Source organism: Prionailurus viverrinus, chromosome B1 (genome assembly GCF_022837055.1).
Source record: "Prionailurus viverrinus isolate Anna chromosome B1, UM_Priviv_1.0, whole genome shotgun sequence".
NCBI lineage: Eukaryota > Metazoa > Chordata > Mammalia > Carnivora > Felidae > Prionailurus > Prionailurus viverrinus.
The window spans coordinates 56,280,900-56,302,393 of NC_062564.1; the positions used below are offsets into that span (position 1 = coordinate 56,280,900).

The window sequence follows — 21,494 nt, forward strand, 5'->3', positions numbered from 1 at the left end:
TGAGACCCAGATGAATAAAGTCTGCAAAACCCAGGTGAATAAAGTATCTCACCCTCTACCTCTAGAGTAATTTTACTTATAACTACAGAGAGTGATGATATTGAAAATAGACACATCTGTAAATCACTATGATGAAAAGATTGTCTATATCCTAAAACCTATCTTATGTTTTATAAATCAACAAACAATGGACTTTCATTTTCACAACGAACCATAAACCTACCACTATACCTGTTCCTTAGAAGACAATATGATGTAGTAGAAGTACTCTGGATCCAGAGCCAGAAGGCATAAATTAAAATATGGTTTCAAACTATAAACAGAAAATCTACATTTCATTTAGGTCCTTCAGTTATGAAATATGTGAATTCATATATGAAATTAGGATAATAAAAATAACACCTACCTTACCCACCTTAAAAAGTTTTTAAAGTAGTAAATCAGATAAAGTATATGAAAGCCCTTGGCTTATCAAAAAATGACATAGAAATGCCAGTTATTTTTGCCATCTAGGCTATTTTTTATAGATATCTGAGTTATTTCTATTGCCCTCCAAAAGTTATAACACAGTTGCAGGGAAAAAACTTATATACATTATACAAATATTAAATTATGTGAGCCAAACTCTATGACAGTAGGTGTTAGTAGCACATAGAGATGGGTGTGAAATCTTACATTTGGTGTGATTAAGTTTCTAAGCCACCTAGAAGACGTTCTAAACTAATAGAACACTACCAAAAGAGCAATATCACAGATGGTATGGATGGGAAAAGGAGATAAGGAACATTTATTCTTATACAATTTTATTCTTATGTGAGCCAGATTATGAACTGGAGTTCAGAAGTATTAACGTCACATAATTAAGTCTTAAAGATCACATAACTAATAAGTGCTAAACTAGAATATGAGCTGTCTGCTTTTAAATCGTATGAATTACAAAAAAATAAATAAGCATGGAGACTTTTTATGACTCTCTCATTATTCATTTATTCAAACTTCATTGTATAAGGTCATTTAAAAATGTTAGCAAATAAAACTAGAGAGATAAAGTGAAGGCCAAAAAATAATCACACCACGCACTGGGCCATAACAAGTCATTAAAGGCTCTCAAAGTGAAGGGTAATACAATAAAATGTTTTGTAAAGGTTAGTTTTGTTGTTGCTCTAACATCTTTTTCCTTCCTGAGTTGAACCCACTTATAGAACATTCAATGGGCCTAGAATCATCTACAGAGAAGGTTCTGCATTTTTATATACTCACAAAACATATTGATAAGTTAGTGTCAGAACATAAAATTATATTTTTTTAGTGGACAGAAGTCTTGTTCTTCACATTCTGTATAAATTCTCAGGTTTGATGTCAACATAATTCTAAGATACCAACAACATAAAATAAAATAAACCTTGAACTGTTATCAGTCACTGAAACCTCTGGTCTTCCTCTTGACTTTGTAAACATGATGTCTGAAGCAGAGTTGAGAACTCAAATGTTTGAAGCAGGAAGGGGGGTGTACTGAGTTCGGCTCCTATTTTTAGATCTCAAAATTTTTCAACAGAATCTGGAAATCTGAGTTCCTATATAAAATATCTTAATTTTAATAAACAAATTCAAATATTTGAAAAATACATTGTGAAGGATTATGTCTTCAAATATCTAGGCTGTGGTTACCATTCCCAAACCGAAGGCCAGGCTTTGGCCACAATCTTAATCTTGACCTTACTCATTGCCTTAGAAACTGATGGCATTATCTTTCATCTGGTGTGATATTGGCTGTGATTGCCAAGACCTTGAGCATATTAACCTATCCTCTGTATCTGTATTAGTATCTCAACTCCTGAGAGCACAGGATGATTTATCATGTATAATTTTAATAAAACTCATATAGTCACTCTACAAGGTGTCTGTGTAGATCATTATAAATAAAGACAAACACTGAGGCAAGATTGGTGAGGAGATCTGCAAAAGTGAAAATGTCAGGCAAAGAGTAAGTCCTGGTAAATGGTAACTAAATAGTGGTCTGATTTTTATTTTGAGCATAAAAAAGACAAAACAATTGAGTGGCTTGATGCGCAGCATCCCAGATAAGACCATTTCTTCCTGATGCTAAAGTTACATTGATCACACAATTTACAGAATGAAATTGTGTCGTATAGTAATAGTCACTTTTATTACATATATGTCTGTATGGAATTTATCTGCAAAGAAATAAAAAAAGGATACTATCATACTCTTGTTATAATAGCACCAACATTTTATTTTAAATAACTACATTCATGTAACAAAAGGAACATACAATTTGGTAGTTCTACTGACATCTGCTCCCTGCTCCAATCTCTCTGAAACAAGTTTTTAATGAGATTTTCATTCTTCGGTCAGTGGGAAGATCTACACATTTTTCTTTGCAAAGGCAAAGGTCACAGACCCTCACTTTATGATTTCTTGGGGGTGTTTGTGAAGAATTTCTGAAGATGCCTCCTTATTTAGATCGGACACATGTCTGGGTCGCTGAAAAAGATAGAAAAAAACATTGTGTTTTAGCTTTTTTCCCCTATACTGTTACTCCATAAATTCCATTAACATTCCGACCAGAATTAATTGTCAGTAAACTGAAGTTTCTGTTAGCAACCAGAGAGATCAGTAGCAAACTATTCTCCTATGAATACAGGACAACACTGTTAAGAGTTTATTTCAGTTAAAGAAGATTAACTGCTTGGTAAAAGCCTCCCTGTAATCAAACAGGGGTAAGAACTCAGCAGTAGCCATAATCCAGCTCACATACTATATTTCTGTTTAAGCATATGAGGTAGAATAGTTGCATTAGTGACCCTCAAAATTACTGTAATTTTTACTTTTTCCCATCACAACAGAAATATGTTAACTCAGCAGGAAAGCCCTCCTTATCCCTGATTGCTATGCAGCAGCGTACCTTGGAGAAATATTCAGGAGATCAGCATCTTACAAAATGACAAATTTTCTGAGATTTTTTTCCCATCTCAAAGTATTCTCTTTGTGATTCCTAAGGGGAAAGATAAAAACAATAAAGAACACTTAGTATAGAAGTGGACACCATTTCTGTGAAAATTTAAAAGCAAAGAAAGATCATGTCAAAAAAAAAACATATTATATTAACCTTCAAGAATCACCTGGCCCCCTGGTGAAGGAGAATCCATACACTTGGCAGTTTTCTGGGGGTATAAAGCCTGGGTTTCATGACCCCCTGAACTTTTCTTCAGAAGGACATCATATGGTGCCTCTAGATTTCCACCCTATCAATTCTTCAAGGAAAAAACATAGCATCCTCAGTTGTTCTCCAGAATCAATATTATCTTAAACTGTGACTCTATTTTCTTATTAATCTGAGCTCACTGTGCTATGTCTAAAGGGAAACATATAACACAGAAAGATGAAATGAGGATTAGAGAGAAAAAGCGAAGATCTTTTGTCATGATAAGTATGATAGTGACAAGGAAACCAAAATTGTGTCAATTCTTTCTCCAAGTTTTATGTCACCCGGGTGCTTTTATGTAAGTACTAACAAAATAAACACCAGCAGAGCACTACGCCCAGAATTACAACTGAGGATACAGAATTAGTTCATAATTAAGAAATGATTAGGCTATAGCATGGCTCAGTCATCTATTTCAAACTCCTAAAATATCTCTGTATAAACATATGCTGAATTCAGGTATGATTATCATTTTCATAATAATTAAAGTCACCAATGCATCAAACCACATGCATGCAAACGGAGCTAAGACCTCAGCATTACCTTCAGTGAGGTCTTTTCTACTTTTAGTATTGTTGGAATTTGAAAAGCCTTTCACAGTGACAATTTAAAATTTTTATCTGAAATATTATTTGTCCTAAATGGTGAAGGCCATCGTAATATGCAAACTTCATGCTTGAAAGGCTCAAATATGTTTTTTTGTCTGTCTTAATAGCTGAGTTGATGTTTTAAGTTAATTCAATCTTTAGGAAAATTTAGTAAAAAGGTAACACATCATTGTGCAACATCAAAAATATAACAAATTTATTTTCAGTTGTATCATAATCTAACAAGTAAATTATATAAAATGGATCATTGGTAAATCACATTTATTGCTTAGAGATAGTAGAGGATATTTTTCCATGTTCCCCTTCCACTGTCAATATTTTAATACTAGTATAATTTTATTCAATCTACCATTTAGCTGGTCAGTCAACAGGTATTTAGTGAATGCCTACTGTAGCACTAGAATATAACTGTCAGCAGACAAAATTGTAGAGTTCAGAGATCTTATATTCTAGTAGGAGGAGGCATCCATTGAACCAATATTAATTGAACATCTACTACGTGCTTGGTACTGTTCTAGGTATTTGAGATTTATTAGCAACTAATGCAGAGAAAGCTTCAGGTTCTTGAGAAGCTTGCATTCTAGGAAGGTAACATTTTAAAAAATATAAACAAGTAACTTTATAATATCACTTCCAATGAAGTCTTTTATACTTTATTAATTTAAGTATTGTAGGGGGAAGGTAAGGGACAGAGATGAGTTGAGTTTGGGACACTGAATTTAAAATGCCTAAAACCTAGAAAAAGGATGCTTGGTAATAGTTGGATTTACTGGTCAAAGGAACAATAATACTTTTCCCAATGGAAAATTGCACTGTAAAAATCATTAATCAAAGTATTTTTTCTAAATATAAAGACCTGTTCTTATATGGGTGGGCAAATACCTTTTCACAGGAAATTGTCAATGCTTTTGAGTATCTAAACTGGGTTGCTTTTATAGTACTGGTTATGTAGACTAAGTATAATTTGTCTGCAGTGTTTGGGGGAAGAATGGAATCCTCGCTTCTTTAAATACCAAAGGATAAAATGTCAGGACTTGACAAGTAGAAGAGAAACCACTTAAAATCTAAATCTTAAAAGGGTCTTGGATCATGACTTTCACACCTAATTATTTCAAATACCAGCAAAGATGTTTTCCAAGCTCTTAATTTAGAGCATCCTATTCAACAAATTGTATACATGAAAGACAATAGATCATTGTGTTTTCCTGGTATCTACACTGTACTCTGAAAATAATTTACTTACGGGAAAGCAACTTTGATTGTTGAAGCCTACAGTCAAAAGTTTTTAAAAATTACAACTAAATTTGAAACACACTACTTTATAGGACATAGATAGGAGATTGGATAGCTTATTATTAAATGCAGAAAAAAAAAGATTTATCTTCATTTAGTCATGGAACAAACAAAGCTTTGCATTATATTTATCATTTCATGTTAAGGGTGTCAAGTGTACAACAATGCAATTTATTCTACTTTACTGCCTTTGGTATTTTGAAAAGTACTAAGGAGACATTTCATATTAATAATAAGTATAGGTATCAATGAGTAAGAATACAATAAAATATTTTACTTTTATAATCAGGATTACTCTTTTATCTCTATGCTTTAAGAACAGATGGCCAAGACATACTTGTGTAATCGGAGATACTATTTCTGATTGCAAAGTGATCTAATCTAGAAATGTGACTTTGGCTACACTCATTAGCATACATCTTTCCACCATCCCAAATATCTGAAATAGATAATTCCTGATTCTTTAGAGAAATAAAATAATTAGTTTTAAAAGCACAAATTTCAGTGTCTCACTCTCTTACTCCATAAAATGGGAATAATAAAGCTTATCTCACACATTTGTAAGGTGCGGATAAGATTTACTTGGAAAACATCCATTATAGTCCTTAGCACACAGTAAACGTACATAAATACATGTACACTTATTCAACTGATTGAGAATTTAACTATATTTTCAATTTTAATATAAAAATCTTAGAGTTTTAAGCTAATATTTTATCAAATACAGTAAAACTATTTTTATTTTGTGTAAAAATTAGTAACCTTATGTATCTACGAAAATAGATCACTTCCACTTAAAGTTTTGAGTATTCTGGTCTTCCTAAATGCTATGAACATTTTAGACCTTTAAAATTTCTCTAATAGTGGCGCCTGGGTGGCTCAGTTGGTTAAGCGTCCAACTTTGGCTCAGGTCATGATCTCACAGTTCGTGGGTTCGAGCCTCATGTCAAGACTACTTTGGATTCTGTGTCTCCCTCTCTCTCTGTCCCTCTGCCTCTCTCTCTCTCTCTCTCTCTCTCTCTCTCTCTCTCTCAAAATAAATACACCTTAAATTTTTTTGTTTTAATTTCTCTAATGTAACTACTCTAAAAATGAATTGTAAAAAATGACCATTGAGGATTTTTGGTTTCTACCTCAACCTATAAATAGTTTGAAAGTTGTCACCCTGTCCTTACTATAAGAATGAAGCTAAGCAAATTTTTCTTGGATCCATCAGAGAATTGAGGCTGCAAGGGAACCCGTCACCCAGAAATCTAGAGAGACGGGCAAATAGAAAAAGCCACAGCCAAGATCTCTTTAGTTGGAGCAGAAGATACAGAGACTATAAACAAGTAATAATTAGATAATTTTGATGAATTAATGAAAATTAACTATAGAGTAGCATGAGAATCATAAATACTTGGACTTCAAATCCCTGGCTTTAGGAATCCCCATCCTTTCCTGGGTTTTACCTCCAGGAGAGAAGTTGCCAACCATGTCATTATGGTAAAAAGCTAAGAAAGACCCTCAAATAGTTGTTGGAAGAGAGGAAAAGCAACATCTGTAAAATGTGCCTAGAGTGTTTTCCGTAACAAATACCTACTCTCCAGGGAAAAAGAAAGACTACCAGACACTTATCCACCTTGAAGAAAAGCCATTTCCCTCTGGATTCCAGTCTACTCTAATGTTCTTGTATCATGTAAGTGGAAGCTAAGAAAGCTTTGTGAAGGTTATATTCTAGGGAAAGGCCCACTAAAAGACTGGGATTTAATTGTAAAGTTACAGGACATTTGCTTTCCCCCATCCCTTACTATGATGCCAACAGGGCTCACGTGTAAAAATTGTGGATGATAGTTGAAAGACAAAGGTTCTACCCAAACAGCAGTTTTCTTAGAGAAGCCCAAAACAGAGGGGAGACCAAAACAGGGAACCTAGAGGAAATTGAAGTTTCTGGCACATGCAGCTACAGCAACATTAAATACAGTCCAATTCCTAGCCACATAAACACAAAACCTAATAGTAGAGACTTACTTATTTATCTCAGGTCCTATTATCTTATACATTATGTCAGCCTTTCAACAACAACAACAACAAAATAAAAGGTATGCTGAAAGGTTAAAGAAAAGCAGCTGTCTAAACAGGCAAAGCAATCATCAGAACCATTTTCAGATTTAACATAGATTTTTGAATTATCAGAAAGTGAATTTAAAATAACGAACATCTTAAGAGTTCTAATGGAAAAAACAGACAATATGTCAGGACACATAGGAAATGTAAATAAAGGTGGAAACTCTGGGAAAGAATCAAAGGGAAAAGCTAGAAATCAAAAACATTAATAGAAGGTGCCTGGGGTTCAGTCGGTTAAGAGTCTGACCCTTGATTTTGGCTCAAGTCATGATCTCACAGTTTGTAAAGTCAAGCTTTGCACTGGCCTCTGCACTAACAGTGCAGAGCCTGATTGGGATTCTCGCTCTCCCTCTCTCTCTCTGCCCCTCCCCCATTTGCACAGACACAGACACACACAGACACACAAACACACACATATATTCTCTCTCCCTCTCTCTGCCACTCCCCCACTTGCACACACACACACACACACACACACACACTCACTCTCTCTCTCAAAATAAATAAACTTAAAAAAACATTAATAGAAATGAAGAATGTCTTTGAACCTCATGAATAGAATGGACATAGTCAAGAAAAGAATCAGTGGGCTTAAAGCTATATGGCGACTTTCACAACTGGTATTCAAAGATGAAAATTAATGAGAAAAAAGAAAAATAAATAAAAATAAAATCTGAGAATTATGGGAGAAAAAATATTTGCATTAATAATCACTGAGAATTTCCCAAAATTAATGTCAAATACCAAAAAAAGACCCAAGAAGCACAGAAAATACCAGGCAGGACAAATACCAAAAAACTCTATAGCTACCCATCTCAGATTAAAATTTCAGAAAACTGAAGATAAAGAGAAAATCTTAAAACAAAACAAAACAAAACAAAACAAAACAAAACAAAACAAAAAACAGAGCAGGAGTGAGGGGTAAAAATTCTGTGCCCAAATCCAATGTATGTAGGTTTTTCCTTACACCATCATGCAATTCTCCAACACCCGCTGGGAGTCCTACAATTCAACTCAATTCCAATACTATCTGCCCAGAGATAGCACAGTTCCACTGGTTAAGGGTTCAGTCCTATACAAATGGCCCTCATTTCAGGTGCCAATTACAAGTCCAGGTGCTTCTGACCCACTGGCTATAAATCAGAGGTTCCTATACCCCCTCCTTGGGTTTGATTAATGCTAGAGTAGCTCACAGAACTCAGGAAACTCATTATATGTATTCACATATATCATATCTGAATAACCAAATATATATTTCTTATAAATTGCAATATTACAAGGGAGTTTGGCATTATCTTACCTATAGAGGAACAGGGATATGACTTTTATTTTTTTTTAAGTTTATATATTTTGAGAGAGAGAGAGAGGTTGTGCACATGCACAAGAACAGAGAAGGGGCAGGAAGAAAGGGAGAGTGAGAGAATCCCAAGAAGGCTCCACACTGTCACTGCAGAGCCCAACACGGGGTTTGAACCCACAAACTGTGAGATCATGACCTGAGCCAAAATTAAGGTCTGATGCTTAACTGACTGAGCCATGCAGGAAACCCAGGGATAAGACTTTAGAGGACTTTTTGTCAGAAGCCATGGAAGCAAGAAGGAACTGGAGTAAAATACTAAAAAATATTAAAAGGAAAAAAATAGCAACATATAATTCAATATCCAGTGAAATTATTTTTCAGAAATGTAGAAGAAATAATGACTTTTTCAGACAAACAACAGCTGAGGGAGACTTCATTGCCAGGAGGTCTACCCAGCAAGAAATGTTAAAAGATGTTCTTCAAAGAGATGGAAAATGATATAGTGAAGAAACTCAAATTTACAAAAAGGAAGGAAGAACATCCGAGCAGTAATAAATTAGGGTAAATTTTTCCTTCACTTTTAATTGATGTAAAACATAATGGCTTGTTTAAAATATTAAGAGTAGTGTATTGGGTAAATACAGCATATGGATGTGAAACACGTGACAGCCATATCATAAGAGAAAGGAAGGAAGCGTTGAGAACAGTCTGTTGTAAGGATCCTGCAGTACCTACAAAGCAATATGTCATTGTTTGAAGGTGGAGGAAGATGAGTTAAAAATTAATAATGTAAACTCTAGGGAAACTAATAAAAAGTTTAAAGGAAGTAGAACCGACACCTGAGAGGAAATAAAATTATATAAAATAATCGAAACTACAGAAGGTAGAAAGAGAAAATTACCACAACAGATAGAAAACAAACATGATAAACATATCAATAATCACTTCAAATATGAATAATCTGAATACACCAATTAAATGACAGATTGTGAGAGTGGGAAATCTCCATACCTTCCTATCAATTTTGCTGCACATCTAATACTACCCTAGAGGATAATGCATATAAATAAATAAATATTTGCCTATTTATTAGGCAAATAAGAATTAACAACAAATACCCACAATAATGGAGATAATTCAAAGGGACACAGGAACCAACTGAAACTGTTTCCAAATAGTCACAGCTAAAACATTTTGAACGCAAAGAAGATAGTATCAGATTATAACACAATGTATTCATTAAGTTTCCATGAGACCATACTGATATAAGTAAATTATTAAATAAGCAAATAAAGTTGAAAGAGACAAATATTCTGTGTAGAAGCAATATATTTATATAGATTTCCTACCCTCAAGTAGGTGGAACATACCTCTCAACTCCTTAAGTGTTGGCATAGTGACTTTGTTCCAAGGAGTACAGTATGAAGGGGGTGGGGTTAGAGGTAAGAATTTCATAGTTGGAGAAACCAGACAAATACACTTTTAGCTAGATGATCAAGGACAACACCAATATTGACAAGTCCTGGTGGCATTATGTACCCTTGATATGATGTCACAAACATGGCACTTTACCTCAAAGGGCCTCCCCCCAAAAATCCATAACTCCAGTCTAATTATGAGAAACACAGCAAACAGTCCTCAAAAGAGGGACATTTTACAAAATACCTAACCAGTATTTCTCAAAACTATCAAGGTCATCAATAATAAGAAGGCAAGTATGAGAAAGTGTCACAAGAGAAGCCTTAGGAGACATGATGACTAAATGTAATGTGGTACTCTAGGATGTATGCTGGGACAGAAAAAAAGACATTAGGTAAGAATTTAATAAATTTTAATATAGTATTGACTTTAGTTAATAACAATATATCAGTATTGTTTCCCTAATTGTAATAAATGAATCCTGCTAGTGTTAAGATGTTAGTAATAAGAGAATCTGTTCTAAGGTTATGAGAACTCTGTGTACCTCTCTGCCACATTTCTGCAAGTCTAAAACTGTTACCAAAATAAAGTTTGTTTTTAAAATAACCCTCAGTCCTTTCAGCATTAATTTTGGAATTTTAACAATATTTATACTTTTTATATTATTACATATATCCATACAGCTGAAGTGCATACTTGTCTTTCCAATTCACAGCCCTGTTGTCAAAATTTCTCATTCTTTACTGTGATGTATACTGGCACAATTATTTTTTTTTTCAACGTTTTATTTATTTTTGGGACAGAGAGAGACAGAGCATGAACGGGGGAGGGGCAGAGAGAGAGGGAGACACAGAATCGGAAACAGCCTCCAGGCTCTGAGCCATCAGCCCAGAGCCTGAAGCGGGGCTCGAACTCACGGACCGCGAGATCGTGACCTGGCTGAAGTCGGACGCTTAACCGACTGCACCACCCGTCGCCCCTATACTGGCACAATTAATAACTGTGAAGTGAATAATGGGAAAAGATGGCATTGGCTTCCTCTGTGTTGTACTACTTTGCATTTAGATGATGATAAACTATTCATTTTAATTATTTTTATTTACTTACTTTGTCTTGATACCATTTAACATTCTAATGTACCAAGGAACCTTTTTGCCAGCTTGACTGGGAAATAGAAATCCATTCAGCAAAATGAATTTGTGGAAGGGCAAATATAAATTTGAATAAAATGAAAATTAAACCAGCAAGCTCTAGCCTCTACTTATTAAATCTATGAATAAGTAAATGAAACAGTCTTGTTAATATAATTCCTTATTTTGATCCTGGTTATTATGCCCACATTAAAAGAGAGAAAGAGAGAGAAAGAGAGAGGGAGATAGAAAAGTATGCTTATTTCATTGAGTTACAATTATGGTTATCTGTTAAAACACTGGAGGCTGATGTCAGTTTGTTTTTCCTTGTGTGTACATAGTTATTATGATTCAATAAACTGTAGCATTAAAATAAATAAAGGCTGTTACTATTTTTTAAATGTCTGGTCTTTTAGAACTATTGCATACTTTTGACCAATGATTCTGGATTCTCCCTCTATAGAAAGACAGTTAGAATGCATAATTTTTCAAATGGAATCTCTTAAATTATATCACATTGATGCTTTTGAGAGGGTTCATTGTGATCTATCTCCCAGTGGACTTACCTCTGTGAGAGATCATTGGGATGAAAATTTATCTTTGCAATTTTGTAACATGTAAGATTATGATATTATTTGTGAATTTTAAGCCATGTAATCATATAGAAGAATGAAATCACTTTAACAACTTGACCATATTTTCTCCTTGGTAACTAGACATCCTTGTAATAGCTTTTTTTCTAGAATAGACAGGTGAACCAGGGGGAAAAAAAGAAAAGAAACAGAAAAACAAAGAACTCGGGAATTTCTGTAGTCTAATGTTTCTCGTGTATTTTCAGCAATTATTTATGCTTGAAAAATTGTTTCTTTGTATGTCTTCCGATAACTTTCACACAAAGCTAAAAAGAATAAATCCTTTCTTCTACATAACAGCCATCTAATTATTTGAAGTCAATGGTTCTTCAGGTTTTCATGCAGACATGATTACTAGACACTTCATCATCCATGTCAATCTCCATCTATTAACAACCATTCTCAGCTGTGATGTCTAGGTAGTGTCTGACCAAACCAAGAAGAGGCAAATTTAACTCTTTTGTTCTGAAACCAATATTTCTGTCAAAGCAGTCACCAAATATACTCTCTGTTCCTATGTTTTTTTTAAATATATGATTATGTCTTAAGGTCTTAGAGGTGAAATAACTCACAGAGTTTCATAGCTTTGTGAAGTATAAACAATATACCATCGAAATTCTCACTAATGTTCTTCAGAAAAATACCAAGTGGTGCAAATGTGACAAGGCCCCTCAGCAGGTTTGGCTCTGCTGAAATTCAGACATTTCTTGAGGATTATTTATATTTCTATGATATTTCCCACTTCATAATGAAATGAATTGTTTCCAGCTTCATAATGAAATGTTTTATTTAGTTATGCCTTAGAAACTCAGTATTTTTAGTTATATATTGGTTATATATCAATTTTTTTTTGCATTCCAAAATCCCAGTTCTGCTCTATAATTCTATGGTTTTACATTTAGAGCAATGATTGATTTACTAAACTAATTAAAAGTGGAAAGAAAGTAGAAAAAAATACAAAAGAATACTTTTCATAACCTTAAACTTACTGAGGAAAACAAGACAGTATTCTTTAAGGTAAGTCTCCAATGATAGCCCAACTTCCAGTATATACAGGTCAGGGGACCTACTCGTAGATCTCTTGAGCGTACTGCATAACATCCAAATGCTATTGATAAGAATTGCACAAAGAGCTAAAATATCATAATTCAACTAATTATAGCCTCCCCTTAACACTCGGTTTCCTTTAAGAATTGGAGAAGCCTCTAAACAAGCATAGGGTACAGGGAAACTTCCATAAATAATACAGAATGAATATATATTCTAAAGAGTGGATGTTAATACAAAGTACTGTGGTTTGGGAATAGTTCTAAGAAACTTAATGTGTATCACACACTTACAATGTGCCTGGCCCTATTTTAAGGCCTTACATTAACTAATGTAATTAATCTCTGAAAACCCCGTTAGATGGAAGACAGTTACATCCTCTTTTTATCTGAGGAAACTGAGGCATATACAATTTAATACGTCAGAAAGTTCAAGGTCACACACAGCTAGTCCACACAGAGTGGGAGTCTGTATGTTCTTAGTCTGGCTCCAGACCTGGTATTAACAACCATACAAACAGCTTCTTGGAAAGAGGTGTTGTCTTGGCTGTGCCAAAGGTCAATTTAGGAAAGGGGAGCAAATGCTCACCCTCTTCAGAAAAGGTTGCCCAAACTGTGATTAAAAATTAACATTTCCAAACAGAACTTTGGAAGCTTCCTCTACTTGCTGGAATAAATTTCCGCTTGCTCTTTCAGCAAAGGGCACTACCATCCACCCATCTCTTTCACTGTCTCTCCTGACAATGACAAAAGCATCCCCACTTGGTTCCCCAGGGTTCCCCATCGTCCTTCTGTAATCCATTCTCCACAAATATCCAAGGTAGGCTTTTCAAAACATAACTCAAATCATGCACTATTCACTTAAGGCCATTTAGTGAATTAATTCACTGCCCTTAGATTGAAATCCAAAGTGCTCACCAAAACTTAGGAGACCCTGGCTGAGAGTAAGCAAATGATACACATTAAGTTTCTTAGGACTATTCCTAAACCAGAGTGTTTCCTATTATAACCCACTGTCATTTAGAATACATATTCATTCTGTCTTACTTATAGAAGTTTTCCTATACCCTATGCTTGTTCAGAGTTTTCCTCAGTTCTTAAAGGGGGACAAGCACTGTTTCAGTGACTAAAAGATGACAGAGTGAGAACCAAGTTGATAAGAAGCTATAATTAGACCCTCTGCGACCCTATGATTCCAAGCTTTTCCCACTGCCTGGCATGCTCTTTTGGCAACTATTCATACAGCTGTCTCTTTTCTCATCATTCAGGTTGCACTTCAATTGTCACTTATTAAAAAATGCCTGCCTACTCCCAACCTTATCCAAAGTAGTCCCCTCTGTTACAATGCACCATGTCACTTCTATCACCTATCATTCTCTGAAATAGCTTATCTTACTCATATCGACAATGCCAATACAAATTACTCATACAGTTATAAAGGAAAAATACATATGTATCCACTCATCCAGGACTGCTGAGAACATTCATTATAAGAGAATATGTTTTTTCATGAAACGCCTTAAGCATCTGGCTATTGTCTTTTCCTCACTGTGTCCCTCCTTCCATTATGTTCTGTGGTCTCCTACTATCTCCCTGCACCCACATCATTTGAGCAGTTTTTTTCTCAGATCATCACTGTTGACAAGCTGAAGAAATACAACTGTCCTTGTACTTCTGCTGAGACCCAGTGGGGACAGTTAAAGGACGCTTAAATGTTTTTTCATTAGATGTTCAGTTAAGGGGTGTCTGGGTGGCTCAGTTCATTAAGTGTCCAACTCTTGGTTTCAGCTCAGGTCATGATCTCACAGTCCCTGGGTGGGGCTCTGTGCTTACAGTGGGAGTCTGCTTGGGATTCTCTGTTTCCCTCTCTCTGGCCCTCCCCCAGTGTCTCTGCCCGCCCCCCCCAACACACTGTCACTGTCTCTCTCAAAATGAATACATTTAATAAAAAATTTAAAAAGGATATTCAATTCAATGTTTTTTGTTTCTATAGTAAATCTCCAGATATTTTTTGTTTGTTTCCTTTTTTTGTTTTTTTGTTTTTTGTTTTTTGTTTTTTTGCTCTGGAAATACCAGTTACAGCCTTATACACATAAATGGGAAAGGAAAAACACATTTTTCTTCTGAAAATTTCAATCCATTGATGGGAGAGCTGGTGGAGGTACAAAAGCAGCAAGACGAAGCTCTGCGGACAGCTTCTGAGAAGAAGATGTGAAGATGTCTCTGGAACAGACTTCCAACTAAAGAACAAACGTCACAGACGCAGAGTAACTGCTTTGGTAACACTGCCTACTAAACCCTTCAGAGTGTACCTTTGAATTTGTGAGTGGGACTGGAAGTAGGGAGAGAGAAGAAACAAAAGGTGAGCATCTTCCCTTTGTCACAATGGTCCTGTGACCTAACTTCGATATCATCAATCTCACAATATGTGGATTAGCAACATGTCACTCTGGAGCTAGGTCAGCCCTGGCCATCTTTTCAATTGCCCAAGCAGGTCCTAATAGGCCAAATAAGTGGACGGTGGCACAAGTTTCAGCTTAGGAAAAACTCACCTTCATTTCCATAATCTATCTCACACCACAGCTAACGCCTTCATCTGGAAACTTTTCTATGCTGTGTCTGCTATCATGTAATTTTTCCCAATTAATTTTTTCACATCCTCGATTTTTTTTCACTGACTTTATTTTTTATGCATTCATTGATCTATGTATTGACAACGTATAATGGGTTATGTTTTATATTTGTTACTAAAGATACAAAAATGAATATAATTTGCGAGTTTAAGGAGCTCAGTTCTAATGTTGGAAAAGGTATATAAGCTGGCAATGTCGTACACCTAGAGGTTGTTAACTATATGATTTTGGTGTTAGCAAAAAATATATCTTGATTTTTAAGGAACTAAATATTAACATTTCCTTCAAAAATGGAGGTAAGTCATAAGCCATAGAATTAGGACTTCTGACTTTTTCATCAATAGAAATTACAAATATATTTCTCACCTTACAGCTATGTTGAAATATTGATTATCCCCTCTTCAAATTACAGTAGGTATTAAACCCATCACTAGATCTTAGTAACGGAGCACAATGATTACTAAATCACTATTTTGATAATTCTGTTTCATATGTTTGCTTTCCAGTGTAATTTTATGCATTTTATTTTATGCACTTAAAAATTTAATTCTAAAAAGGGTCCATAAATTTTGCCAGACCACCATGTATGTCTTTGTCTAAGTACCCCCTGTCTAGGGTAAAAATATAATTCATCAGCCCAACCAAGACACTTTTTTAAAATGAGAGGATAATTATAATATCATTAATAATTATTAGTTAATGTAAATATTAACAATTAAAGGATAGCTGAGACTATTAAAACAGTTTTGGAGTTTACCTATATTAACTCTAAAATAAATGATAACAATAATAAGTCTTATTATAGTAATAATAATAATAATAATAATAATAAGTAAAAACATTGTTACCAACCAATAAACATAAACAACCAGAAACAGGCATGTACATGAACGGAGGGAGACACTAGGTGATCTATGCATGCAGCCAACTGTCTGTCCCTTCCTAGACTATCAGGCAGGTTGCATCCACGTGGTAATTCTGACTGTTTAATTGTAGACCAGAGAACCATGCACATCTTTACCATGCACTGCACACTTTAGCAATCCTTTAGTTATTATAATGATGTAACTAAAAAAATCATGGCACATAAATATACCTTTTATATATTCCTTTATTTTGATCCTTTTTAGGTTTATAATTCAGGACAAACATCTCCTCCTTTATGTAAAAAGCAACCTAATAAACTTCAAAATTTCTAAACTTTAATTACATAAAGTCATATTATTGGTAATACAGGATTGAATATACTGTAGAATCTTCATGTTCATTTAGTTTAAAAAAAAAATCTCTGTCAAGGTTTCACAGAGAAGTGAAAAGAGCACCAAACTTTAGATATCATGGGTTTGGGAATCGAATGCCAATGATTCCACATATTAAGCTGTAAGGTCTTGGAAAAATGATATAATCTAGTTGGCTCTGACTCTTTCACCTCCCCCCGCCCCGGTTTAAAAATGGAGGAATGGATGGGAGGTTAAATGACATAATATAGGAAAATTCCTCAGAATTCTGTCCAGGTTTTATGAGATTGATATCCTATATAACAAGGGTCTATAATAATTATTCTTAATTTCCCTAATATCTAAAACAGTACCATGATTCCTTAGTTGTTCTACTTAAAACCATAAGAGATGCCTTCATCTCTTTGATCTCTTTTGCCTAATTTATCAAGTACTGTACCTTTCTTGACAAAGCTTACACATTCTTCCCTTTCTTTGCATTCCCCCAAAGACCACTCAAATATAAGTATATACTCATATCCTCAGAAATTTTTGAAAATAATTACCAATTTATCTTCTCCAATAACAACATATCTAATTACATGTCCACATTTTTTTTTACTTTTTATGATATCATTTTAAAGGTATTTTACCTTTATTCTTTATCACTAATTTATGCTATTTAAAATATCTGACCTTCAATCTCAATATCAACTTTTTGCTTTTTTTCTCATCTAGTCAAAATTATACATTTTAATACTGGAAGACTATATTGCCAAAGTGTGCAGAGAATTTTGTGTCTATTCATATGCCTTATTCTTGGTAATTTAATTCAACATAAACATATTATTTTCCTCTCAGCCCAATTTTGATTTTGCTACTTATCAAAACCAACTTAAGTCTTTTGCAGTTGGCCTTATTCAAATCAGTTTCATTTTATGAAAAAGTTTTTACAAGTTAATGTGTGTATGGTTGATGTTATATAATGATATTTCTGACATACGCATCAAGAAAATGGGTTGAATTGGCCGAGTAAGCCCCCTTAGATTCTACACTGGCACTGAGTGTTTGCAGTTCAAAGACACTGCCACTAGATGGTAATAATAGACCACATCGACTTCTAAGTACATTATCTAGATAACCTATTTTAGAGATAATCTCCCACATTAAGCTATTTTTAAATCTTTCTTCCAAAAATAATATTATCTATCACCTTTATGTAATCATACCTATATTTAAGTATCTATATCTATCTACCTACCTATGTATAATTGGATATTAAAAACATATGAAATTATTATTTCAATACTAATGTTATTATTTCAAAAGTATAAAGATGTAGTAGATGTATTAAAATATTCCAACTTCCCATCCCTTTATTTATTTACTTACTCACTTACTTAATAACAAATATAATTCAAGACATTTAAAACTCACTGCACTAATATCTGTCTTTTTCCATTAGAAATTATTTGTCTTAATCGGAGAGTGCAACCTCAATTAAACTGCTCTTCATCTCTGCAGACTCAGCAATGTCCATACAATTACAAGACTCTAGCAAATTTTTAACCATCAGTCTAGTTGCCAATGATGCTTTGAGGAATTGTAAGTATAAAAAGCCTGAAAGCTTTAATTAAGTAAGTAAGATATTTACATTACATAAGAGATGTTCTTTCTCACTAATGCCTGGCTCTTTACCTCATGGCTCTAACTAAATTAAGGTATTCTCCCACATGATAGTTGCTCTGCTTTTTAAATTCTAGAGAGTGGCAAGGCACCAAAGAGCATATCAGGTCCCATCACTTCTGCAACTTTTTTCCCACCACTTTCTTGGTCCTTTTCAAGCCTAGATTCATTTGGAACCAGGTGAGAATTGGTCACACCCTTCTGCATTTGCAAGAAAGTGGGTGCTACAATCAAAAAGTTAGCCTGGAGTAGTGGCTCATCACCACTGCCTTTTGGTAATTGATAATCCAATTAGATCAATTAATGTAATTGTTTCCTTTTACAGTAAGTGTCATTACACGTGCATTATTTTATTGTTTCAGCTAGTCTGCAAATTCCACAACAGATATTTTATCTTTTAACTCCAGAAGCAACTAGGGCAACACTACAAAAGCATTTTCAACTAGCTGAATATATAAAACAGCTTTTGTATGCTTCTATAATAACAAGAATTTCAGTGGAGATTTTTACCAAACCCAGTCCATTATTCTCAAGAAATTTTTAAAAATAAAGTAAAACGTTAGGAGACAATGTTGTTGATCCAATTTCAAAAAAAAATTCTTTTTTCTTTATTCTCAGTAATTGAACAGAGTATTTACATATAAAATCTTTTGGGGGAAATAATGTTATGAAACTTAAAGCAGGTACTTTTCAACTTCTCTTTCATAAAGTATGTTACTGACTAACATCAACAAAGTTTGCTTTCCATTGGTAAACAAAAAAGTAATCACCATTTCATGAGTGATTTCATGAGCACATACCCTATATGTCCAGCATTGTGTTAAGACTTTTATATGTAATAACTTATTTAATGCAACACTTTGGATTCAGCATTACAATCACCAGATTAACAATTAGGAATGTACTTTTAAAGTTTACCTCTCAGTAACAATTCTGATATTACCGTTGATGACATTCCCCTCTACCAAAATAAAACATTTAAGAACAATCACTTAAAATATTATGACAGACCGGCAAAACAAAACGGAAAATAAGTTAGATGTTATCATGCATTTACTTTTGTATTTATGAGTCTATTGAGATATAATGCTCTGAAATAAAATTAAACAAGATAAACTTCTATTCTATAGTAACTAATGCCAAAACTCACGATGTTACCATCTTCATCAGCGCACAATCTCAAATGGCATTAGATTATGAAGGGCTGAGTGGATTATACAGGCAATTGTAAAACATTTTCTAGTCTCATTTGTTAGTTCCATTCTACAACCTTTTCTTCATATTGCTGACATTTGCAACCATGTAAATAGTCTCACACATTTAAAAAAAAGCATCATTCATGATTTATAAATATACATCAACGATTTAAGGCAACAGGATTTCCTAAATGCAAGTAAAATCAATGTGCAGTCATGAGCGGTAGTTCTAAAGTCTAACTTTAAATGAAAGATAATTAAACTGGTGCCTTTTAACAACATGGGAAAAAAGTTCAAGTTTGGGAGAGATTTTGTTATGCTCATTGCAACACATATTAGTGAAACATCAATATAATTGAATGTAATTCAAGCAGACATTCAATTAAGCCTCTACTGCATCTAGAATATATTGAATTGACAGTTTCATCTAAATTACTGATACTTTTGAAGACATTAACTATTAAGATAAATAACTAGTGATTATATTTCCCTAAATCCTTTACTGTCTTAGAATTTCAAAGTTGCTTAACTTGTCTGGATTTTTGATTCCTCCAATGCAAAATGAGAAGAGTTGGACTAGTGGTTTTTAAAGTCTTTTGAAATTCCTAAAAATTAACTATCATCTGAATTATTGGAAGAGGAAAACATATGGAGGCATATGGCTGGTTGTGTTAGAAATTGAAGGAATAGTCTTTTCAACACAGTCAAAAAATTCTGTTTTATTTTGGAATGCTTCAGGACTCTTCTACTATTTAAACAAGAAAGAAACAAAATATAGTTTTTCTGGGGCGCCTGGGTGGCTCAGTTCGTTGAGCATCTGACTTCGGCTCAGGTCATGATCTTGCAGCTCGTGAGTTCGAGCCCCGTGTCAGGCTCTGTGCTGGCATCTCAGAGCCTGGAGCCTGTTTTGGATTCTGTGTCTCCCTCTCTCTCTGCCCCTCCCCTGCTCATGCTCTGTCTCTCTCTGTCTCAAAAATAAATAAATGTTAAAATAAAATTAATTAAAAGCAAAATATAGTCTTTCTTTTGATGTAAATATGACCTATTCACTAAGAGTTTTGTGTGTTTTTTAAGTCACTATCAAGTCTCTCTTGCAATGGAGAGAGAATCCTAAACTACCTTTCTTAAGTCTATACTTTTCTTTAATTGTAAGATATTCTATAGATGTTTTGCTTGATGTCCATGTTGTACCAATCACTAGATAGCCACAGTAAGAATAAGACATAATCCTGTTATCAAGGGCTTATTACTTATTGGAGGAGACAGAATTCTTCTCAATTAATGAGTGTAAATGAAATGATGAGAGAATTATCAATATGAGGGCACAAAAATCTGAGAGAAAATATTTTTGAGTGAAGCAATCAGGAAAAAAATTCACAAGGAGATCCTCATGCTTGGGGAATAATAATTGCTAAAAATTAGTCAGACTGCCTTTGTGCCAAGTAATACACTGAGCATCTTTTGTATACTGTATTATAATCCATGAGTTCCTATAAACATCATATTATATAGATGCAGTTCTTATTTTACCCATGTGATAATGAAGAAGCAAAAGATACTGTGGAAATAGACATGACCAGAAAAGACAGGCTTATTCATCTACTCAACATGTATTTATCAAATGCTTATTCTATGCTAGTTCCTTTTCCAGGAGCTAAGGATAAAATGTTGACTATAATACTCTGCTCCCAAGAATTCCAATGTGGGGGTTGATGTGCATATAAATAAACTTCTGGTTATAACAAATTTAATTTGATGTTATAAGGAATCAAAATAGCGTAGAGTGCCTTCAGTTGAGAAAAACAAAAACAGAGATGTCCCATAGGACGTGATACCTAAGGACCTGGAAGATGATGAGTTAGTTACAGGAAGAGGAAAAGAAACTACTAGGCTCCAGAGTAAGAAAAGGAACAACACCTTTTGGGAATTAAAGTAGTGCAGTACGGTGAGTACACGTACTAAATTAGTACAGAATGGTCTGGATATGATGCTTCAAAAGGCA

The 21,494-nt window shown here is 34.2% G+C and overlaps 1 protein-coding gene and 2 long non-coding RNA genes across 4 annotated transcripts in view; 1 reads left to right on the forward strand and 2 right to left on the reverse strand.

Annotated features, from left to right (window-relative positions):
• GALNTL6 (polypeptide N-acetylgalactosaminyltransferase like 6) overlaps nucleotides 1-21,494 on the reverse strand; it is a 1,204,077-nt gene that overhangs the window by 782,895 nt on the left and 399,688 nt on the right. The window lies entirely within an intron of this gene.
• On the reverse strand, nucleotides 2,334-10,013 carry LOC125163281 (uncharacterized). Of its 2 annotated transcripts, none has more exons than XR_007151378.1 (4): nucleotides 9,904-10,013; nucleotides 3,144-3,275; nucleotides 2,927-3,016; nucleotides 2,334-2,505 (listed from the first exon to the last, which is right to left on the reverse strand). It is a non-coding gene; the product is annotated as an uncharacterized LOC125163281 (long non-coding RNA). The 2 variants fall into 2 exon arrangements; XR_007151377.1 differs by having other exon boundaries at nucleotides 3,131-3,275.
• LOC125163282 (uncharacterized) lies at nucleotides 10,157-18,326 on the forward strand. Its single transcript, XR_007151379.1, has 3 exons — nucleotides 10,157-10,346; nucleotides 14,837-15,122; nucleotides 18,076-18,326. It is a non-coding gene; the product is annotated as an uncharacterized LOC125163282 (long non-coding RNA).